The sequence below is a fragment of the Hemiscyllium ocellatum genome, unplaced genomic scaffold (assembly GCF_020745735.1).
Source record: "Hemiscyllium ocellatum isolate sHemOce1 unplaced genomic scaffold, sHemOce1.pat.X.cur. scaffold_600_pat_ctg1, whole genome shotgun sequence".
In the NCBI taxonomy this organism is placed as follows: domain Eukaryota; kingdom Metazoa; phylum Chordata; class Chondrichthyes; order Orectolobiformes; family Hemiscylliidae; genus Hemiscyllium; species Hemiscyllium ocellatum.
Genome location: NW_026869128.1, coordinates 64652 through 90532, shown reverse-complemented (window position 1 = coordinate 90532; position 25881 = coordinate 64652).

Genomic DNA, 25881 nt, shown 5'->3' with positions numbered 1-25881 from the left:
ACAATATCCTCCTCACTCTGTTAGGATAAGAGTTACCATATACTCTCTGCTCCCTCACACTCACTGTATATCTGTTATGGCACCTAACCCCGAACAAGGTTCATGCTCTGTCTCCAAATAAGGCTCTGGCACTCCCACTCTCACTATTGAATTCAGCAACTAATCATACTATATGGATTCAAAACTGTCGACTGACCCATTCCAGATACCTCACAACACCCCCCACCTACACCAACACAAACAGTCGGGTTACCCAGTCCCACTCTCCCTCCATCCCTTTCTCCCATTCGAGGAGAAACAGCCTGAATAGGATAGAAAGGGCCAAGCCGTTTAGTGGATTGCCCGATATGCGTTACCTCACTCCCCTCCACCCTCCATGTGCGGAGAACTCTTGAAGAGCTGGAGAGGACCAGGACGCCTCGTGTGGAGAGTCTGAAACATCCACGTCCTACTGACCAGTTAAGGAGCAATGTTCAGTGAAAGACGATTCTCAAAGTAAACCCACTGACAGTTCCAACAACAGTCCTTACACTTCCAAAAAAAATACACAGATACCTCCCTGCACAGAGATGCAGACACAGAAATATATAGATGAACACACACACAATACTTACCAGGAGATAGGTATACATACACGTATAAACACACAAATATATATGCAGTCACATACAAATGGACATAAATACAGATCGAAACACAGGCTGAAACACAGACAGACTGATGTAGACCGTAAACACACAGATAACAAGCATATGGACACAGACACACACAAACACAGGTACACACACACATACAGACACAAACAGAGGCACACACACACACACAGACACACACACACACAGACACACGCACAAACACTTACTCACATACAGATACACAGAGGCACAGACACTAGTGTCATTAAGACACAATTCAATATGTTTTTGATTTGTAAGGAGATCAAGGATTCTAGATAGAAGACAGAAGAATGAGGTCATGTACAAATAAGAAATTATTGAACGGAAGTTCCGACTCAATAAGCTGAATGGCCTCAATCTGCTCATTTCCTTAATGCTCCTGCGGTATTATGCTGTCAGGCATTCTCTTCCTGAGACAGCAGCAGAGGCTGGGTGCGATACATATTTGATTGGGAAGGGGCAGTGGGAATGTGGGGTAGGTTTGGAGTCCGGAATGGATTATGTTCCAAATTATTCCTAATTATTCTGTCCATATGTCTGAAAAGAGGTGGTGATTTGATGTTCAGTTAACACAGTTTTAAAATAACAATCCGACAATGAAATAAGGACGTCCCTTTCACTTTAGTGTTGTGCTGCTGTGGTGTCCTCATCCTCAAGGAGCAGTGAAGACTCGGTTATTGAAGATATTCAAGGCTGAGCTCGACTGATAGAAGGGTCAGTGTTTATTGGGAACAGACAGGAAATGGATGGTCAGACACACTCGGATTAGCCATGAACATTCTGAATGGAGAAGCCGAATGGGCAACTTCTTCCCCTATCCCATGTGTTGTTCCCTCAATCCACTCCTCGATGCTGTTACAGGGTTGGGGAAAACTCTATTCAGTCAGACAGGATCGTTACAATGACACAGGAGAAGACCATTCTGCCCCTCTAAGGAATTACACAGGAATATAGAATGAAGTACACTAAACAGTCCAGGAGGAGGCCATTCAACCCACCTGAGCCGCTACACAGGAACAGTGAAGCTGTCGCTAACAGGAAATAGAGAATAGAGATAAATGTTTATTTTCAGGTTGCAAAACTGTAACTGATGGAGTTCCTCAGGGATAACTGTGGGATCATCAATGATCAACAATCTGTATCAAAGACCTGGAGGAAGGAGAGGGAATGGCTTGGAGCTCAATTAGCTCGTACACTAAGATGGTCATTCAATGTGTCGTCAAATGGAGATAGTGAGTCTGCAATGTGATACCAGCAGGGAAGGTTAGTGAGCAAACCTTCAGCATAAATAACAATGTAAGTTGTCAATTTTGGCATGAAGGTTGAAACAATTGTAAATAATTTAAATGGAGAGAGATTGCCGAACTCTGTGATACAGGAGGTTTCCATGTTCTTGCGACATGAATCATATGAAGTAGGATGGAGCAAGTGATTTGGAAGGTAAGTGGAATGATGCTGTTTTTGGCAAAAGGTATCAGGTTTAATTGCAGGAATGTTTTACTGCATCTGTACAGGGCATTGCTGAGACCACACCCGATGTACTGTGTACAGGATTGATCCCCTAACACTAAAATAAAAAGATATAATTATTTTCGAAGATTTTCAAAGAGGTTTCCCTTTACTCATTCCTGGAATGCCGGCCTTTTGTTATGGGGGATTAGCAGTTTTGATCTTAGCTGAGAAATAGTATTGAACCATCCATGACTTTCTGAAAAGTGCATCAGCTGGAGGCATATTACCTCCTGTCAGGGAGACTAAAGCTAGAGAATAAACTTTAAGAAAAAGATGCATTGATATTAACACACATACTATGAAGACACCTACCAATATTTACAAATTACACAGACACATGTAAGCATGTCTTCAAATTATAAAGTGGGAACATTTGTTTGCGATTGGAAGGAATTGTGTACAACAAGAGCAATGACACACCTGCATATAATCCATAATCAGGTTTTCCAGAGAATGTTCCAGGAGATCGCACATGGTCCAGTTTGGTGTTCAGTGACAAAATTGCATGTTCCAACACAGAGAGAGATAAAAATGTTCCCTGTCTGAGAGGCAGCAGTCGATTGATCCCTCTCTCTTACTTTGTTCCGCCCCATAGCAAAGTGTGAGATCATAAAATCCTTGCGTCATCTTTACCACTTGTGAAGGATTCCTGGTGAGGATTCACTGGAATCTCTCCATTGCCTGAAACAAAGGGAATTCAGCCAAATCCCAATGTTCCAGAAATAAATCTCACTCCCAGTAACTTGTGTGAGCAGTACAACTTCAAAGGTAGAATAACATTTAGAGCACTCTATCATTTTACCATTTGTGATGAGTTCAACTTTCTGTTTCTCACATTTTTCTAGAAAATGGCCTACTTTGCGACCTATGTCATTGGCCACATCACTAAATTGGCTGCATTTAAGATGGGTGTAACCAGTGGAGGAGTGGGACTGGAAAAGGACATAGTGACCCTCCAACATTTGTTGGAACACAAATGAGAAATTCTCAAAGGGCTGTTCAAGTGGAAATTCCCTTCCCCAGAGGATTGTGGTGCCTGGATGTTTGCATTTATTCAAAGTTGTTTTTGTATGTAGTAAAATGATAAAAAGACAGAAACGTGCTGCTGAGACCAAAACCACATGAGTGGTGACAAAATCGTTAATGGCCCACTCCTGCTGCTCAGTCCTGTGTTGCTATGTTCTATTCAGCTCCTCACAGCTCCAGCAAGGAACAGATCGAGGCCACTTGCTCCAAATACCTGCTCAACAGTAACATAGAATCTTATTCAGTCCCTCAAGACTATCGTACATGGTTTGGTGTCTGTTGGAAAATATTATTTGGTTCGAAACACATCTCTAGTCCCTTTACATCGTGGTTCCTCTCTGCAACTTGTGGTTCATTTGTTGGTGATATTATAGACCCAGATTCACGGTGAATACAGTCCCCATACCTCAACTCGAGATGACTCACAAAATCCCTTACTCTCTCTGATTGCAACGTTTAATAAAATAACATTCAGGAAGATTAAAGCCATTAACTTTGCAATTACTGAATATGAGGACAAAAGGAACAGGATCAGATAATTCGGATGATCAAGCAATTGTATACCGTCATGGCTGATCTACTGTTGACAGTAACTCCTCTTTAATGCCCAATTCTTCACCCCTTAGCTCTCTGACAAGTCAAAAATCCATCTATCACCTCCTTAAATGCTTTCAGTGATATAGCTCCCCTAGCTCTATAGCCCAGATCATTCCTGACAGTGATTACCTTCTGTGAGAGGAAAGCCCTCCCTACACATACACCAACACCTATTGATATGAACAAGGGTTGAACACAGGGACTCAGGAAAGAGCGAATGGTTTTGACACCAAGGCTGCGTTTGTTTGAGGATGGCAACGGGACCACCTACTTATTTGAGCTCAATGTGGATCAGATGTAACCTTCCCACTGGACGGGATCTTTCAGAACACAAATACAGAGGTTTGGGGTCAATCGCCAACAACCCTCTCAGTCCCGGTACATCTCTGCAGGAGATCCTCAGGTTAGCCTCCTCAACACAAACATCTTCAGCTGCTCCAGCAATGTATTTTCCCATCATAAGATCTGAAGTAGGAATGATGACTGAACATCACAGAATGTTCAGAACATTTTGTCCCCCATCTGCTCCTGAACCATTCTGTGTCCATGTGCAGCAAGACCCGGACAGCATTCCGGTTTGTGCTGTTAAAGTGTCGGTAACATTTATGTAACAGCACGGCCAGACACTGCACATTTCCACAGTTAAAAAAGCTAATTCAGCATCTCCAGCTGGTTGCACACGGGTATGGGCTAACATTCAGGAACAGGAAGAGTGACACCACATTCAATACTCCTGCCTGTTACACAGGAAGAAGAGTGGTCTGTTCAGTGCGTCGAGCCGTTAAACAGGAACAGGCAGAGCCCAATCAGACCCTTAAACCTGTTCCATGAGACCAGGAGGAGGCTATTCATCCCTCTGAGACAGTTATACAGGAACAAGACGGGGTCACTGATATTCTAACATGACAAACCAATGAAACCGAGACGGCACTGACAGAGGAGTCCATGATGTTAATCATGGTTGCATTGTTTGTAGAACGTGTGCTGCTTTAACATAGTTTGCTGGCAATGAGGAGGGAAGCCAAATAATTTGTGCCAAGTCTCAAGGAGGCATCTTCCATCGCCGAGAAGACACATCCACCGTCTCCATGGAAGTCAGAATCTGGTGGGAATAGTTAACTATTTTATTATGAACGCATTGTGGCTGCTGTAGGGATTGCGGATAATGAGACTTTCAGTGCAGGACCATACACCAAATGCACTGTATTAATGTGGGGAGAGTTTATTAAACGACTGGCCCTCTGTCTCTCTCATGCGACACGGGGATTGGGTGTGGAGTGAGGGGAATATTCTCAGAGGCTCTTAAACTATCGAAAATCATGCAACCCGAGTAAAAAAGAAGCCATGGAATATTTCACTGTATCAGTGTCTATTTAGAACATCGTGAGTGACTGTCCTTCCCCCTCAAGTTTCAGTATAATCGCCTCTCATTCTCTCACAACGCCAGAGATTAATCTTCAGTGTCTCGGCATGGTACCATAATCCCAGGGATTAGTCTGGTGAAACTCCATTGCACACTCTCTGTGGCAAGGCGATCATTCCTTATAAAGGAGAGAAAGTCTGTCCACAATATCCCAAATGCTGCTTCAACAACACTCTCAGCGATGATCACAATAACTCTTTTTCCGCTGAGACATCTCCGTTTCTTTCCTGTCGTGTAAAAATACTTTCCTTCTCTCAGTAATTCTGGAAAGAGTTAACTCTTTTATAATGAATGTATAGTTGCTGCTGTCGGGAATATGGATAACGTGACATTCATTGTAGGATCACGCACCAATTGAACTGTATTAATGTTGTGAGAGTTTTTTAAAAGCCGGAGCCTCTCTCTGTCTCTCTCTCTCTCTCTCTGTCTCTCTCTCTCTCTATCGATCTATCTATCTCTCCTCTCTTTCTCCTCTCTTTCTCTCTCTGTCTCAGTTGAAATAGGGAGTGGGGGTGGTTGGGTGGAACGTTCTCAGAGGTTCTTAAACTATCGAGAATCATGTAATCTGAGTTTTAAAAAAGCCATGGAACTTATCACTGTATCATTGTCTGTTTAGAACATCATGAGTGATTGTCCATCCCCCTGAAGGTTCAATGCAATCACCTCTTATTCTCTCACTCACTCACTGCTCATGGTGCCAACATCCCAGGGATTAGTCTGGTGAAACTTGAGAGAAAGTCTATCCACAATACCCCAAATACTGCTCAACAACACTCTCAGGGATTGTCAAAAAACATATTTTCTCTCAGTTAGACATCGCCATTTATTTCATGTGCCACAAAAAGCCATTCCTTCTCTATGCACAACGACTGACATGGAATTTATAAGTGCCTTAGATCTGTACGTCAGCATCAATAAAGTCAGCACCAGAGATACCTGTGGAGATGTGCATCACTCTTGGGGAGAATTGCAATGAGACTGTATACACCTAAAATAGGGGATGATCACGGACCTGAATGGAAATGAGATGAAGCAATACTGAAAACAGGCAGAGAAAGGGAGCTATCTTTACCTTTATTCTTCTCTCACAGGATGTACCAAGCCGTGGTCAGGGCAGCATCTTATGCAGATCTTGAACTGAGTGGCTGGGTCAGCTGTTCCACAGTACCGTAAATAGTAAAACTATGGGTTCATAGTGTTCCAACACAGGATAAGTCTTCCTGTTTAATTAAACCAGCAACAGAGAAAAGATTTATCCCATGCTGTAATCTGTGATAATTCTAGAGTCCAAATCTATTTAAAGTAAAAATGAACAACTTTACTTCTTAAAGTATAACAGAGAATAATAAACGAACGACTATTTACAACTTCTTCCTCTAACCTATCATTTAGCTTCCCCCTCCACAATACTAGTCTGATAAAACTCCTAATTAAGATTTACAAAACAAAACTTCTTATCTCACAACCAGGAAGCTTTCGGTTCTTCTCCATATTCCTGTCTTCATTTCTTCTTGGGGACTCTGCTTCACCAGTTACTAATCAATAAAGGTACCTATATGAGAGCTATTTTTCAGGCAGTCTTTGCATGCTGGTAGCTTGGCAGTTCTCCTCTCAACTGTTCAATTTTCCATAGTCTTGTGCGGACAAACTGTTGGATTGTATCATTGGCTGTTACGATTGTCAATATAAAAAATTAAAACTTGGTTGGAGATGGGTATTTTGGGGTATAATTTAAAACTTGTTACAGTTGAATTTGTTTCGAGACAATGAGCTAATCGGGTTGTTCGACTGAATGTTACATTATATCTATTTTTCAGAACTCTTGGTGCTGTCAGGTAGTTATTGTTGGTTTTTCATTCTCTCAAAGGTACAGTACTTCCACGTGTTCATCACAGAAGTTACACGGAAACCTGACGAGGGAAGCATGACACATTGACTTCCCCAAAGTACTTGAGGTTAGCAGATTGGTTTTCATAACAAATGATAATGGTTGCTTTTAAACTCCCCAATTTCCGTCATGCGATATCAGCAGACCATTATTCTCTGGCTCTAGATTTTGAGTCAATGGCTGGACCACCATAAACTGTCTTCCGTTATGTGCAGAGAACAAGTTAAACATTCTCAAGAGCAACTATTTAGTGACAGACATGTGATTACAAGGAACGTGAAACTGTTGCATCCGGATTGAACAAAGGCACAAATGGTTTATTCAGATATTGCACTGAGACTGAGGTCGAGACTGGGATATCACGAGGGTTGTATTGGACAGGATTGGTGAGTGGGGAGGAGTTGGAGATGTAAATCTGTGAAGGGCAAAATAGATTATGGAGTTTGAGAAGAGTCTGGTTCCTTCTCGCATATCAGTGAATAATATATAAATCTTAGTTTGATAGTTATAGTATATAAGGAAATAATTTTTTGTTTGGAACTGAAGATATTGATTTGCACTTTCCAAAATCTAGATATCATGAGCAGAAATTCAATTCAACCCTGTTTAGTAGACAAATGTAAAGACTTACCAGGAACACCAACTATTGCAAGGATGGGATAGTAACCACCTTGAATAATCCAAAGGATATCCAGGATCCGATATGCTAATGATATCCAAGGCTGAGAAAGCCAGTAAAGACCCGAGGATAAACTCCTGTCCATTGTTGGAACATTCCAGTCTAATATTCTCAGATTCTGATTCTGATCCATTGTTAGAACATTCCAATTCATGGTCCTCAGATTATGAACAATTATTGTAACGCTCCTGTCTAATGTTCTCAGATTCTGATCTCTCCTCCCCCTCTCTCTCTCGAGCTGCTGATCCCTGTTAGTGCTGTTAGTGATGCTCCTACTCACACTATGGGATAGCACATTGAACAGAGCCCATTTATCTTTCAACGATGGAAACTCTCCACTGGGATAATTAGGATCCACGGAGATTGACATTAATCACAGTCACTGAACAAATAGCTCCATTTAACCCCTTTGAGTTCAATATTGATTTTATTAAAATTCAAAATAACGTTTAAAATGTATTCATTTAGCTTGGGATACGTGCGGGTGGCCAAGTGAAGGAATATTGGAGATGGTAGATTGATTGTGTATAATCATTCAATCTGCCTTGGATGTGGGAGTAATGTCAAACGATTGTCAGAACATAAACAAATTTCTCCGTTTATAAATGGAAACATACAAACTGTAACTACTGATCAGTGATTATAATGTCAGTAAAATATGGAGAGAACGTTTGTAGTCCATAACCTGACAGGCAAATGTGCCTACGACAACATGAGTTATAATAGACAAATGGCATGGATATATTAACAGAGAATATGATGTGACACAAAATTCAGATGGTTAGTCGAGGATCAGAGAGGGCAGGTGAGTGTCGCGCTGTTAATGTTGTTGATGTCAATCAACTGTGATTAAGTAACATTCATTGGTTTTCAATTTCAGTGTGATTACATTATTGGGGACATGGCTGCAGAGACTGGAGGGAGGGAACATGATATTTCCCAGTCATCAGTATTGGGATGTTACTCTTTATAAATCATAAGAAAATCAAATTCCAGGATACATCTCCAATGTGGAATGAAGAGAGCCAATATTAACCATACCACCAGAAGACATTGGAGCAGAAATTTGGCCATTCAGCCCATTGGGCCTGCTCCGCCATTCAATGATGGCTGTTAAGCTTCTCAACACCATTCTTCCGATTTCTATCTGTAACCAGTCATCTCCTTTACAATCAAGAACCTATTTGTCTTACTCTTAAATATACTCAATGACCTGGCCTCGACAGCCTTCAGTAGCAGTGAATTCCCTAGATTCACCACTCTCTGGCTGAAGAGGTTCGTCTTTATCTGTGTTTGAAAAGGTCTTCTCTTTACTCTGTCCCCTCGGGTCCTAGTCTCCCCTCCATTGGAAATATCTTCCCAAAATCCACCCTCTCCAGGTCATTCAATATTCTGTAAGTTTCAATTAGACCTCCTAACATCCTTCTGAACTCCATCCAAAATAGACCCAGAGCCCTCAGATGTTCTTCATATGTTAAGTTTTTCAATTCTCGGACCACTTTTGTGAATCTTATCGGAAAATGCTCCAGGGTCAGTACATCCTTCCTGAGATATGGGACCCAAAACAGTGCACAATAATCCAAATGTAGCCTGACCAAAATCTTATAGAGCCTCAGAAGTACATCCCTGTATTTATATTCAAGCCTTCTTGAAATAAATGGAATCATTTTATTTGCCTTCCCAACTGCTGACAACCTGCAGGTTTACATTTCAAGATCCTTGGACTAGCAACGCTCCCCCACCCCTCCCCCGGAGTCTTCTGAACTTGCTAGTTATTTAGAAAAAAATCCATACCTTCATTTTTGCTGGCAAACTGCATGACCTTACACTTGCCCACGTTATACTCCACCTGCCACTTCTTTGCTCACTCCCCTAACAGGAGAAAGTGAGGACCGCAGATGCTGGAGATCAGAGTCAAACAGTGTGGAGCGAGAAAAGCACAGCCAGTCAGGCGGACTCTGAGGAACAGGATATTCGACGTTTCAGTCAAAAAGCCGTTATCAGGAATTAAGTGGGTTGGCGGAAAGGGGTTGAGAGATGAATGGGAGGGGGTGGGAGGAAGGTTGCTTGGAAGGCGATGGCTAAATGGAGGTGAGTGGTGAGAGTGGAAGGTGGAGTGGATAAATGGGAAGCAAGATAGACGGGTAGGACTGTTCAACAGGCGGTGCTCAGTTGGAGGGTTAGGTCTGGGATAAGGTGGAGGGAGGGGAGATGAGGTAACTGGTGGCATTGCGCTGGATACCATGTGGTTGAAGGGTTCCAAGGTGGAAGACGACGCGCTCATCCTTCAGAAGAATTGTGGATAGAATGTGACATTGGAGGAAGCCAAGAACTTGCATGTCCTTTGAAGAGTGGTAGGGGGAGGCGAAGTATTCAGCCACAGGGAAGTGGGGTTGTTGAATGTGTGGCAGAGAGTGTTCGCTGAACCGTTCTGCAGGTTGACGTCCTGTCTCTCCAATGTAGAGGAGACCAGGAGCAATGGACAGAGTAGATGATGTGTTTGGATGCACAGAATATTCTCTGCCTGATGTGGAAGGATCTTTTGGGCCTTGGATTGAGGTGAGGAGGAAGTTGTTGACACAGGTTTCATACCTCTTGCAATGGCAAGGGACGGTGCCGGGAGTGGAAGGTGGTTTGTTGGGGTGTGGGAGGGGGAGACACGTGAACCCAATGAGGGAGTCGTGAAGGGAGTGGTCTCTGCAGAATGCTGATAGGGGTGGGAAGGGAAGTATAACTCTGGTGGTGTGGTCTGACTGTCGGTGGCAGAAATGGCGGAGGATGATGCGTTGTATCCTGAGGTTGGTGGTCTGGAAGGCGAGCATCAGAGGGGTGCTAGACGGTGCTACTGCACGCTCCTGCAGCCGAACCACCTCTTTGATGCTACCTATCCCTCTATTCATCTTTGCACTGTTTGAAAACTTAGTCAGAATGACCTCAGTTCCTTCATGTAGACCATTAAGGCACAAAGGGAATTGTTGTGGTCCCAACACTGAGTCTTGAGGAACACCACTTGTCACTGGATGTCATCCTGAGAAGGACACTTTTATCCCCACTCTCTGCTTTCCGTCAGACAGCCATTTATCTATGGGAGCTAACACCTTGCCTGTAACACCTGGGGCCCTAATCTTTCTCAATAGCGTCCTGCGTGGCACCTTATCAATGGAATTTAGAGAAGCAGGTGGATAACATCTACTGGCTCTCCTTGGTCAAATCTGCTCGTTACTCCACCAAAGTATTCCAGCAGGTTCGTCAGGCATGACCTCCCATTGATGAAACAATGCTGACTTGGCACTATTTTACTAAATACTTGCAAGTATTCAGAAATCCCATCCTTCACGATGGATTCCAGAATGTCAACCACAACCAAGGTTAGGCTAATGATTAGTCAGTAATTTTAGGTGTGTCTGTAATTTTCCATCTTCTCCCTAATTCCCTTATTAAATGGAGTGTCATGTTAGCAATTTTCCAGCCTTTCCTGAGTTTAGTCATTCCTGAAAGATTACCACTTTCACTTTCACTACCTCTTCAGCTATCTCCCTTACAATGCTGGGGTGTAATAGACAATAGACAATAGGTGCAGGAGTAGGCCATTCAGCCCTTTGAGCCTGCACCGCCATTCAATATGATCATGGCTGATCATTCCTAATTAGTATCCTCTTCATGACTTATCTCCATAACCTTGATTCCACTATCTTTGAGAGCTCTGTCCAACATTTTCTTAAATGAATCCAGACCTCTGGGCAAGAGCATTCCGCACAGCCAGCACTCTCTGGGTGAAGACGCTTCTCCTCATCTCTGTCCTAAATGGTCTACCCCGTATTTTGAAGCTGTGTCTTCTGGTTCGGCACTCACCCATCAGCGGAAACATGTTTCCTGCTGCCAGAGTGTCCAATCCTTTTTCATAATCTTATATGTCTCAATCAGATCCCCTCTCAGTCTTCTAATCTCAAGGGTATACAAGCCCAGTCGCTTCAGTCTTTCAGTGTAAGGTAATCCCGCCATTCCAGGAATTAACCTTGTGAACCTACGCTGCACTCCCTCAATAGCCAGAATGTCTTTCCTCAAATTTGGAGACCAGAACTGCACACAGTACTCCAGGTATGGTCTCACCAGGGCCCTGTACAGCTGCAGAAGCACCTCTTTGCTTCTATATTCAATTCCACTTGTTATGAAGGCCAGCATGCTATTAGCCTTCTTCACTACCTGCTGTTTCTGCATGCTTGCCTTCATTGACTGGTGTACAAGTACACCCATATCCCTCTGTTCTGCCCCTTTACCTAAATTGATTCCATTGAGGTAGTAATCTGCTTTCCTGTTCTTGCCACCAAAGTGGATAACCATACATTTATCAACATTAAACTGCAACCGCCATGCATCTGCCCACTCTCCTAACTTGTCCAGGTCACCCTGCAATTTCCTAACATCCTCAGCACATTTAACCCTGCCACCCAGCTTTGTATCATCAGCAAATTTGTTCATGTTATGGCTGATGCCATCTTCTATATCATTAACATATATTGTAAAAAGCTGCGGTCCCAGCACGGATCCTTGCGGTACCCCACTGGTCACTGCCTGCCATTCCGAAATGGAGCTGTTTATCACTACCTATCAGCCAACCAATTTTCAGTCCAGTCTAGTACTTTGCCCCCAGTACCATGCGCCTTAATTTTACCCACTAACCTCCTGTGTGAGACTTTATCAAAAGCTTTCTGAAAGTCCAGGTACACTACATCTACTGGATCTCCTTCGTCCATCTTCAGAGTTACATCCTCAAAAAAATCAAGAAGGTTAGTCAAGCAAGATTTCCCCTTCATAAATCCATGCTGACTCTGTCCTATCCTGTTTCTACGATCCAGATGTGCCGTGATTTTATACGTTACAATAGACTCCAGCATCTTTCCCAACACTGAGGTCAGACTAACTGATCTATAATTTCCTGTTTTCTCTCTCCCACCTTATATAAAAAGTGGTGCAACATAAACCACCCTTCAATCCGCAAGAACTGATCCCGAATCTATCGAACTCTGGAAAATAATCCCCAATGCATCCATGATTTCCCGAGCCACCTCCTTCAGTACCCTGGGATGTAGACCATCAGGCCCCGGAGACTTATTAAACTTCAGACCTAACAGTCTCTCCAACACCAAATCCTGGCAAATATAGATTCCCTTAAGTTCAGGTCCCTCAGCCACTGTTACCTCAGGGAGATTGCTTGTGCCTTCCCCAGTGAACACAGATCTGAAGTACCCATTTAATTCTTCTGCCATTTCTTTGTTCCCCGTAATATATTCCCCTGTTTCTGTCTTCAAGGGCCCAATTTGAGTCGTAACCATTTTTTTTTGCCTTGCATATACTTAAAAAAACTTTTAATATCCGCCTTTATATTATTGGCAAGTTTACCTTCGTACCTCATTTTTCCTCTGCGTATGTCCTTCTTAGTAATCCTCTGTTGCTCTTTAAAAGCTTCCCAGTCCGCAGTTTTCCCACTTATCTTTGCTGTGTTATACTTCTTCTCTTTTAACTTTATATGTTTCATAACTTCCCTCGTCAGCCACGGCCGCCCATGCCTCCTCCTGGGATCTTTCTTCCTTTTAGGAATGAACTGATACTGCAACTTCTGCATTATACACAGAAATATCCGCCATTGTTCCTCCACAGTCATCCCTGCTAAGGTATTGCACCATTGAACTTTGGCTAGCTCCTCCCTCAAAGCTCCATAGTTCCCTTGATTCAACAGAAGTACTTTCACTTCCGACTGTACCCTCTCCCTCTCAAATTGCAGATTTGTCCATATGGTTCAGGTGATTTATCTAAATTCAGGCCATTCAGTTTTCTAGCATGTTCTTCTTGGTGATGTCCACCATACTCAGCTCTGCCCTCTCACTCTCTTCAGTTGTTGGGAAATTACTCGTGTCTTCCAACATGAACAATGATGCAAAGTTCCTAATTCTTTTCTTTGTTTTCCACTACTGTCTCTCCAGCATCATTTTCCAGTGGTCCATATTCACTTTTGTGTCTGTTTTGCACTTTATATATCTAAAGAACCTCTTACAGTCTCCTTTATATTACTGGTTAACTTACTCCCATATCTCATCTTCTCTTTTATTTGCCCTCTGATAGTCTTTACATGTTTTCCAATTCGCTAGTTTCCCACTGCCCCTCACTACATTATACGCTTGCTCTTTTGCTTGTATGCAATCCCTGACTTCCCTCGTCAGCCCTGGCTGCCTCATCCTCCCTGTACCATGCCTCTATTCCTCGGCAAGAATCTCTGCTGTGTCTCCTGAATTAATCTTGGAATCTGCTGCCATTGCTGTTCCCCTGCCTTTCATGCTTGACCCCTCTCCCAGTCAATCCTACCCAACATCTCCCTTATGCCTCTGTAGTTGCCTTTAGTCAGCTGAAATACTGTTCCCTCTGATTCTATCTTCACTCTCGAATTGCAGAATAAAATCAATCATGTTCTGATCATTGCTTCCAAAGTTTACCTTCACCCTAATCTCCCTTATGAATCCTGCATCATTAAATCCAGCATCGTCTGTACCCGAGTGAGCTCCACCAGAATTTGCTCCAAAAAACCATCTCATAAATACTCCAAACATTCCTTTTCTTGCAAACGATTACCAATCTAATGTTCCCAGTTCCCCTGCATACTGAAATCACCCATGATTACTGTCCTTTGCTTTCCTACACACCTTTTCTTTCTCCTGGTGTATCTTGTGCCCCAGCTCCTGACTACTCTTTGGAGTCCTGTACAAGACTTCAACTGTGGTTGTCTTACCTTTGTGGTTCCTCAATTCCACCCACGAAGATTCTACACCTTCTGACCTTACTTCCATTCTTACTACCGTTTTAATATCATTTCTTACTAATAATGCAAATCCACTCCCTCTGCCCACCTGCCTATCTTTTCGATAGGATAAATATCCTTAAATATTCAGATCCCCTTGCAGCCACATCTCCGTAATACCCATCGCTGCATACCTGCCGATTTGATTCTGCGCCACAAGGTAATTTACCTTATTCCTTATACAGCATGCATTCAGTTGTAACCCCTTCAGTCCTGCATTAACCGTCCCTCTTCTCATTGTCAGTCATTTGTGCAGTGCGCTTGAAGTTTGATATGTTAAGCATTTCCAGATGCTCAATCCTATTTGTGTACGTGCTGGACACACACACACACACACACACACACACACACACACACACACACACACACACACACACACACACACACACACACACACTCCCAATCAGTTTAAAGCTCTGTCTACATCCTTGGTTAGGATTCACTCGGATTCTGGTCCCAGCACAGTTCAGATGACGACTGTCCCATCGGAGCAGGTCCTTTCTTCCTCAGTAATAAAATGTGTTTATTCAACACAAAATACAAGGATAATAAAGCTTTTCTGTACATACCGAAATATGAAAGCTACAAAAAGGCAATATTGTTAAAATACACTTACTATGTAGAGCTATATGAATTGCAATGTCAATTACAAAACTATGGAAGTGGTGTGCAAACTTTATCAATCATTATTTGACCCACAGCTGAGATCCTGATTTCCCCTCTGCCAGTGATTCCCTTCACTGAGATTCCACCCTACCTCTCACGCAGTGTCTACAGGGGCTACAATCTCCTGTTGGCTCAGAATATTTAAATAAATCTACCTTCTCCCTGGAACCAGTCTATTAGTCTATTGGATTGTGTTTAGCTGTCAGCAACTCAGCTTTGGGATGTTATTGGCGATAAATGATCTGGGATGACAGCCAGTATCACCGTGGTGCTCACAGGGTATGGCACCAGACAAAGGGCTTACAGTCTGTGAGAGTTTCTAAGAAAAGTTTCTGTGTATTTCTCCTCATGCTGTCTCCTGATCTAACATCACATTCGTCTGACACCCCTTGCTCTCACTCACTCTGTCGCTCCTTTTTGCACTCTGTTTATCTCACTTCACTGTTTTTCTCTCTGTTAATTTCTCTTCCTCTCAGTCTAGCTCCAATCATTCCCTCTATTTTCAAGTTGTCAAGTTGGAGAGCTCATGGACGCATATTGGGTTGAATGGCCTCCCAATCTGTTGTATTAATTCTGAAGTTCTCTGACCCACAGTAACAAGTTTTGTTGCCTGGAGAGACAAGCTGGTCCAGTGAAGGACACAGTGGGCAATAAACCATTATCTTTTCCTATTTTTTGACATGCAGCAACATCGAAATATTTTTTCAAACAAACAAATTCCTCATATTAAAATCAGAACACTTCACACTGCCAGGCCATTGTGTTCAGTACCCTCTTTTTGTTGGTCTTAGCTGTACTGGGATTAGTCTCCAACTCCTCCTCAGTCACTGTACCTGTGGACCTACTGCTGTGGTTCCACACACCCCTCCCCCACTGGCGCCACACACTAGTTTAAAGCCTCGTAAAGGACAATAGCAAACCTGCCTGCCAGGAGATTGCTGCCAGTTCAAAGCCACCCCATCCATCTTGGTTATATCCTACCAACCCGGGAATCCCAATGATCCACATATCGGAGATTGTTATTGGTTCATGTGCATCCCGTCCTTCTTGTGTGTATCCTACTGACCCGGGAATCCCAATAATCCACAAATCGCAAATTGCTGCCAGTTCAGGTTCATACCGTCCTTTTTGTGTATATCCTACTGACGCAGGAATCCCAATGATCCACACATCGGAAGTGCTGCCTTCCATACCAGCTTTGATCGTATATTTAACCGTGCCACCTTATGATTCCTAACCTCACTCGCACGTGACATATTCTAATGTCTCCAAAAACAAATATCCTTTCAGCACAACTCCAGCAAGGCCTTTTCTTTAAACTGGATAGACTTGATAATAAAAACCTAAGTGCGACGTAAGGAAAGTGAGACCACTGAATCAGTCCAATGACCACCGGATCTGATATCTATCCCCCCCACCAACCCTCTTTGACAAGGCATACATATGGACCATTTATTTGCAGATGGACGAGGATAAACAGGAGATTAGAAAATGTCAGAGCAGATGGATGTAATTCAGCCTGTTTACTCAGCTTTGCAATTCAATTGGATTCTAGTTATTCTGTTCCTTTACCCAGAATCCCCAGCGGGTCAGAAAGTTCCCAGTGGCGTTATGTGCACAGTCCTGCGAAGGGAGTATACAGTGCCAGGCAATGGGGTGTGGGGAGTCCCATGGATGGCACAATGAAAGGTTGCATGTAGTGACGATGGACTGAGGGAACTGAGAGAGATGGAATGGGCATCCAGGGACACTGCACTCAGACACGTGGCCGGGCAAGATTCCTAAACACCCAGAGGAAACCGCGAACCACGGCTGCTTTTACAAAAACCTGTCACGTTTGCTGCATTTCTCCATCGAACAAAAGCAAAAATACTGTAGATGGTACAAAATCTGAAGCAAACACAGAGACGTACTGTGGAGAGAGAAAAGAGTTAATGCTCCCAAGTCAGACACGGGAAGAATGTACAAAGTCCACACAGGCAGGGTCCAGAGATTGGAAATGAACCCAAGTCCCGAGCACTGTGAGGCAGCATTGCTATGTCACCATGCTGCCCAATGCTGGATAATTGGGGATAGTATAGTTAAAAGCATAGATAATGTTCTCCGTGATCGGGATTAAGACGTCTGAAGGTTGTGGTGCTTACATGGTGCTCGGGTTTGGGATATATCATCTGTGTTGCAGAACTTGGAGCGGGAGGGGAATGATCCAGTGGTCAGGGTCTGTGTGGGTACCAACAGCTGGACAAATAACTGACAATGAGAAGAGCGACGGGTAATACAGGACTGAACTATTATATCGGAATGCATGCAGTATAAGGAATAAGGTAAATGAGCTTGTGACTCATCCATAAATTGGCAGGTACGATATAGTGGGCATTACAGTGACATCGCTGCAAGAGGATCAGGATTGGGAGCTGAATATTCAAGGATATTCAACCTGTCGAAAAGTTAGGCAGGTGGGCAGAGAGATAAAGTTGTTTCAGTATTAAGAATGGAATTGAATCAATAATCAATAAGAAATGAAATAAGGTCAGATGGTGTCGAATCTGTGTCGGTAGGATTGAGGAATCAAAAAGGTGAAAAAATTCAGTTGGAGTTATATACAGGAGCTGGGGTGTAAGATCCACCAGGAGGTGGAAAGATCTGCAGGAAAGGCAAAGTTACAGTGATCATGTGGGATTTTATTATACAGACGGTGACAGTGATCAGAATATGATTGAATTTACTCTGCAGTTTCAGACAGAGAAGTTAGAATCAAAATTAACGGTATTACAGCTGAATAAAGGCAATTACACAGACATGAGTGAGGAGCTGGGTAGAATTGACTGGGAGATGGGCCCAGCAGGAAAGACAGTGCAACAGCAATGGCAGGAGATTTTTGGAGTAATTCAGGATACAGCAGAGAATTATCCTGAGGAAAAAGAGGCTTGTATAGGGAGGATGGGACATCCATAGCTGACTAGGGAAGTCAGCTATAGCATAAAAGCAAATGAGAAATGTTATAATGTGGCAAAAGGCAGTGGGAAACCTGAGGAATTGAAAGCTTACAAAGACAAAACAGAGGGCAAACAAAATAAAATAAGGACGGAGATTATTAAATATGGGGGTAAGCTAGCCAGTAATATAAAGGAAGACTGTAACAGTTTCTTTCGATATATAAAGTATAAAAGAGTGGCAAAGGTGAACATTGGATTGCTGGAAAATGATACTGGAGAGATAGCAGTGGGGAACGAGAAAATGGACAAGGAACTGAATAATTACTTTGCATCAGCTTTCGTGGTGGAAGGCACGAGTAACACCTTAAACATTCAAGAGATTGAGGGGCCAGAGCTGAGTATGATGGCCCCCACCATGGAAAACACGCTAGAAAAAAAATGTAATGGTCCGAAGGTGGTTAAATAAACTTGACCAGATGGACTACATCCGAGTATTATAAGGGAGATAGCTGAAGAGGGAGTGAAGCCAATCGTGGTTATCTTTCAGGAATCACTAGATAAAGGAACGATCCCAGAGCACTGGAAACCCACTAACGTGACACCACTTTTTAACAATGGAGTAAGGAAAAAGACCAAAAAAAACCCACCATGAATAGCTTAACCTCTGTCGTGGGTAAGATCCTGGAATCCATTGTGAAGGATGAGATTTCTGAATAGTTGAGGTTGTTTGGTAAAATAGGGGAAAGTCGGCATGATTTCATCAAGGGAAGTTAATGCCTGACAAATCTATTGGGACTCTTTGAAGAGGAAATGAGCAGCTCGGCCAAGCAATGCCAATGGATGTTATCCACCTGGAATTCAAGAAGGCCTTTGACACAGGAGATTACTGAGTATGATAAGGGTCCGTGGTGTTACAGGCAAGGTAGTGGCATGGATAGAAGCTTGTCTGTCTAGCAGAAAGCAGAGAGTTGGGATAAAAGAGCACTTCTCAGGATGGCAGCCGGGGACAAGTGGTGATCCAGAATGCTCAGTGTTGGAATCAGAACTTTTTACTTGTTACATTAGCAATCTAGATGAGGGAATTGAGGGCACTCTGGTTAGGTTTGCAGACGATACAAAGATAGGCAAATGGACAGGTCGTATTGAGGAAGTGGAGAGTCTGAACAAGGATTTAGACAGGTAAAGAGATCGTCAGATGCATTCCAATATTGGAAAGTGGAGGTCATGCACTTTGGCATGAAGAATAAAGGCATGGTCTATTTTCTAAATTCAGAAGTCTAAAGTGCAAAGGGAGTTGGGTGTTCTCGTGCAGGGTTCTCTCATTGTCAGCTTGCAGGTTGAGGCAATAGTTAGGAGGGCAATTGCAATTATGTTTGGGAACATTTACTACGAGAAGAATTGAATATAAGAACTGACTGCATACGGCTCTGGTCAGACCACATTTGGAGTATTGTGCTCATTTTTGAGCTCCATACGTCAGGAAGGATGTACTGGTCCTGGAGCGTGTTCAGATGATTTTCACGAGAATGGTCAGAGGAATGAAAAGCTGATTGCATGGGGAATGTTTGAGTACTCTGTGTCTATACTTGATAAAGTTTGAAAGGATGAGAGGGAATGTAATTGATATAGACATGATACTGACTGACCTCGAGAGAGTGGATGTTGATAAGATATTTCCACTGGATTAGAATCCGCGGGCACAGGCTTAGATGAAAGGGAACACTTTTTAGAACAGTGATAAGGAGAAAGTTATTTAACCACAGAATGGTGACCCTTTGAAATTTATTGCCACAGAAGGCTGTGGGGTCAGGTCATCGACTATATTTGACATGGAGATAGATAGGTTTAGATTATCCAGGGGATGAAGCGTTATGGGGAGAAGGTCGGAGAATGGGTTTGAGAAACCTATCATCGATAATTGAATGATGGAGCAGACACGATGGGCTAACTGTCCTTATTTATGCTCCAATATCTTATAGTCTTCTGGTTTAAAGCTTAAGGAAGTACCTTGCATCTCTGAGAAGATAGATTCATGTTCTTCATGAAGGTCAGACGCTGTTGTGAATAGTTAACTGTTTTGGAATGAAGGTATTGTAGCTGCTTTCGGGGTGGTGGATAATATGACATTCAGTGCAGGATCACACATCAACTGCACTGTATTAATGTGGGGAGAGTTTATTCAAAACTTGGATCTCTCCGTCTCTCTCAATTGGGAGTAGGGGTTGGGGTGGGTGGGCGGAACGTCCACCCCGGCACTTAAACTATCCCAAATCATGCATCCTGAGTGAAATACCAGTCATGGAATATACCGCCTTTCCATTGTCTGTTTCGAATATAAGGAGTGATTGTCCATCCCCCTCAAGGTTCAATGCAATCATGTCTTATTCTCTCACAGCGCTAGATCAACCTTCGCTCACTCCTCATGGTGCCATCATCCCAGGGATTATTCTGGTGGAACTCCTCTTCACTCTTTCTGTGGTAAGGAGATCACTCCATATAAAGGAAAGAAAATCTGTCCAAATACCCAAATACTGCCGCAACAACTCTCAGGTTTGATCACAATAATTCATTTCTCTTACTTAGCTGGCTCCATTTCTTTCCTGTGACACAGGAAACCATTCATTTACAATGCACTGCCACTGATACAGAATTTAAAAACATCCTCACATCTGTAGGTCAGCATCAATAAAGCCAGCATCAGAGGTGCCCATGGAGATGGACATCACTCTTCGGAGAGACTCAATCACAAAGAATACATCGAAAACAGTGAATGGTTACCTACCTGAATGGAAATGAGCCGTTGGAATATGGAATGCAGGCAGAGGAAGGGAGCTACCTTTCCTTTTGTTCTGCCCTCACGGTATGTGTGCAGCCATGGTCGGCCAGCAGGTTATGCCGATCTAGAACTGAGTGGCTGTGTCAGCTGTTCCACAGGACAATAAATAGTAAAACAAATTGCCCTAGGTTTGCAGTTAAACAGAGACTTGACCAGGGTAGGATGACACACTGCCTTCTCTAATGTACATAAGGCAAGTCGATGTCAACAGATTATTATTCTGTGGTTCTGGAATACTAGCCAATGACGTGACTCACCATACACTGTCTGCCCATCTTTCAGATTTTGCGCAGAGAACAAATTAAGCATTTCAAGTGCAATTATTTTGCAATGGGCACATGGTAAGAAGGGAGTTGAAACAGATGTATCTGGAATTAACAAGGCACAAACGATGTTTAATTCAGGATTTGAACTGAGGCTGAGGAGGAGACTGGGACGTCCTAACGGTGGTAACTGGACAGGATTGGCTTGTGGGGAAGATATGAAAATGTACACTTTGAATGAGAAAACGAATCAAAGAGGTTGAGAACAGTGTGTTTTACCCTCGCGTATTGGGGAGTAATTTGTAAATAATAATTTGCTAGTTACAATTCTTAAGGATTGGAATCTTTGATTGGAGCTGAAAACGTTGGCTTGCACCTTTCCAAAACCTGCATATCATGAGCATCGAATCCGTTCAGACCGTTTCAGTAAACAGACAGAGTGACTTACCAGGAACACCAACTATAGCAAGGATAGGATAGTAACCAGCTTGAATAATCATCAGTACATCTTCAATCCGCGATGCTAATGATATCCAAGGTTGAGAAAGCCAGTAAAGACCATCGGATAAACTCGTATCCATTGTTGGAACATTCCAGTCTAATGTTCCCAGATTTTCATCCATTGTTGGAACATTCCAGTCTAATGTTCCCAGATTTCCATCTCTCCTATCCTTCTCTCTGAAACTGCCAATCCCTCTTATTGCTGTTGTACATGCTCCCGCTCACACTATGGGATAAAATGCTGAAATCCATCCCTTATTGATAGAAGAGAGAAACTCTCTAGGGACGCATACGATCCATGGAGACTGACATAATTACAATCGCTGAACAAATAGCTCCAGTTAACCCCTTTGAATTCAATGCTACTTTATTAAAATTCAAAATAACGTTGAACATTTGTGCATTCTGGGTGTGATATGCGAGTGTGACTGAAGGAAGCAATGTTGAAGATGGCAGATTGATTGTGTGTAATCATTCAGTCAGCCTTGGATATGGAAGTAATGCCAGATGTTTAACGGAACATAGACATGCTTCTCTGTTTATAAGTACAGAAATGAATCCCGTAACTACTGATCAGTCATTGCAATATCTGTAAAATATTGAGAAAACAACTATCATCCATGATGTGACAGCAAAATCTGCCAAAAAAAAACGTGGGTTACAAACAACAAACGCACGGATAGGTTAACAGAGAATTGCACATGAAAAACACAGTTCAGATTGTTATTCCAGGATCAGGGAGGGCAGGTGTGGGTCATGCTGTTGATGTTATCGATGTTAAGGAACTGTCAAGAAGTGTCATTTAATGGACTTCGATTGCATTGTGATTATGACATTGGGGCAAAGACAGAAGACGGAGAGGGCTGGGGGACATTGCTGATTAGAGTGGGTGGAGGGACAGTGATGTTCCTCATTTACCAGAATTGGAATGTTACTATTTATAACTCATATGAAGAACAGATTCAAGCATACATCGACAATGAGGAATTAGCAGAGACAATATTAATGAAATATGTTTATGCAATATAAAATACAGGAACAAAATGATTTTCTGCACACACCAATATATGCAAAGTGCAAAGAGATAAGGTTGTTAAAATACACTCCTGATATTGATCTATATAAATTGAAATGTGAATTGTATAACTAAGAAAGTGGTATTCAAACTTTATCAATCATTATTTGACCCACAGCTAAGATCGTGAGTCCCCTCATTGAGATTCTCTGGCCTAGTCTCTCATACAGTATCGGTGTGGGCAGGAGTGGGGGTCGTGGAAGCGGGTGGTGGTTATCGTTTCCTGTTGCTTTTGTCATAGCCTATTTAAAAACTATACATTCTCCATGGAACCAATCTATTGGCCTAATGGGTTCTGTTTAGCTGTCAGTAACCCAGCTCTGTCATATTGTTGGAAATAAATAATTTGGGATGACAGCCAGTATCAGCACAGTGCTCACAGTGTATAGAGCCCAGACAAAGGGCTTGCCGTCCAGAGGAATTTCTAAACAAAGCTTCTAACTTCTATCTGTCCATATTTATCTATCGTAATGCAGTCTTCCGATCTATCTGACTTCAGCCCCATCTAACACCTCTTCCTCTCGCACTCAGTCAGTCATTCCCCTTTCAATCCTCTCTCACTTTATCTCCCTTCACTTGCTTTCTCTCTGTTTATTTCTCTCTCACACAATCTCTCTTCACACACTCTCTCTATCTCCAATTGTGCAGTTGGAAAGCTTGTGACTCCACGATGGGCTTATTAGCCTCCATCCATGCCATAATAATTGAGGTTCTCTGACCCACAATGAATATTTTCGGGACAGACATGCTGGTCCGGTGACAGGTACAGGGCACAATCACACATCATCTTTTCCTGCTCGTCTCTGGGGTACAGCAGCCTTGAAATGTCTGTTGAAACTAAACAGACTGAATGAAATTCGAGCAGTCGAGAAGACGTTCATGAGTTTTTTACTCGACTGATGGAGAGGGATAAGTGCATTGCAGGGCAAGAGTTATAGTTGGGGGCAGGGAAATTATGATGCGGTGAGGCATGACTTCGGATGCGTGGATTGGAAAAATAGGCTTCAAGGGAAGAACACAAATGATATGTGGAGATTGTTCAAGGAACAGCTAATGGGTGTCCTTGATAAGTATGTACCAGTCACGCAGGGAGGAAAGGGTCTTGTGAGGGAGCCGTGGTTTAATAAGGAATTGGAATCCCTTGTGAAAGGGAAGAGGGCGGCCTATGTAAAGATGAGGCGTGTAGGTTCAGTTGGGGCGATTGAGAGTTGTAAGGTAGCCAGGAAGGATCTAAAGAGAGAGCTAAGAGCAGCGAGAAGGGGACATGAAAAGTCCTTAGTTGGTAGGACTAGGGAAAACCCAAAGGCTTTCTATAGGTATGTCAGGAATAAAAAGATGACTAGGGTAGGTATCGGTCCAGTTAAGGATAGTAGTGGGAAGTTGTGCGTGGAGGCGGAGGAGATTGGAGAAACACTAAATCAATACTTTTCGTCAGTATTCACTCAGGAACAGGACACTGTTGTTGATGTGAATATTGAGTCACAAGTGATTAGAATGGATGGCCTTGAGGTATGTAGGGAAGAGGTCTGGGGAATATTGGAAAGGATGAAAATAGATAAGTCCCCTGGGCCTGATGGCTGGGAAGCTAGGGCGGAGATAGCGGAGCCATTGGCCTTGATTTTTATGTCGTCGTTGTCTACAGGGAATAGTGCCAGAAGACTGGAGGATAGCCAATGTTGTCCCCTTGTTCAAGAAGGGGAGTAGGGATAGCCCTAGCAACTATAGGCCAGTGAGTCTCACTTCTGTTGTGGGCAAAGTCTTAGAGAGAATTGTAAGGGATAAGATTTATGAACATCTGGATAGGAATAATGTGATCAAGGATAGTCAGCATGGTTTTGTGAAGGGCAGGTCGTGCCTCACAAACCTTATTGAGTTCTTTGAGAAGGTGACCAAGGAGGTGGACGAGGGTAAAGCAGTAGATGTGGTGTATATGGATTTTAGCAAGGCGTTCGATAAGGTACCCCATGGTAGGCTACTGCAAAAACTACGGAGGTATGGCATTGAGGGTGCATTAGAGGTTTGGATTAGGAATTGGCTGGCTGGAAGGAGACAGAGGGTAGTAGTTGATGGTATAGGTTCATCTTGGAGTGCAGTTACTAGCGGTGTTCCACAAGGATCTGTTTTGGTACCATTGCTGTTTGTCATTTTTATAAATGACCTAGAGGAGGAGCTTGAAAGCTTGGTGAGCAAGTTTGCGGATGACACGAAAGTCGGTGGAGTTGTGGACAGCGAAGAAGGATGTGGCAGGTTACAGCGGGATATAGATAAGTTGCAGAGCTGGGCAGAAAGGTGGCAAATGGAGTTCAATGTAGCTAAGTGTGAAGTCATTCACTTTGGTAGGAGTAACAAGAAGATGGATTACTTGGCTAATGGTAGGCTACTTGGTAGTGTGGATGAGCAGAGGGATCTTGGTGTCCATGTACACAGATCTCTGAAAGTTGTCACCCAGGTAAATAGTGCTGTGAAGAAGACATATGGTGTACTGGGATTTATTGGTCGAGGAATTGAGTTCCGGAGTCCTGAGGTCATGTTATAGTTGTATAAGACTCTGGTGCGGCCTCATTTGGAGTATTGTGTGCAGGTTTGTTCGCCATATTATAGGAAGGATGTGGAGGCATTGGAACGAGTGCAGAGGAGGTTTACCAGGATGTTGCCTGGCATGGTAGGCAGATCGTATGAGGAAAGGCTGAGGCACTTGGGTCTGTTCTCATTGGAGAAAAGAAGGTTTAGGGGAGATTTGATAGAGGTGTACAAGATGATTAGGGGTTTAAATAGCGTTGACAGTGAGAACCTTTTTCCGCTAATGGAGTCAGCTGTTACTAGGGTACACAGCTTTAAATTAAGGGGTTGTAGGTATAGGACAGATGTTAGGGATAGATTCTTTACTCAGCCAGTAGCAGTGATGGACTCTCCCTCTTTATGGTCATTTAAGCGGGCATTGGATAAGCATAT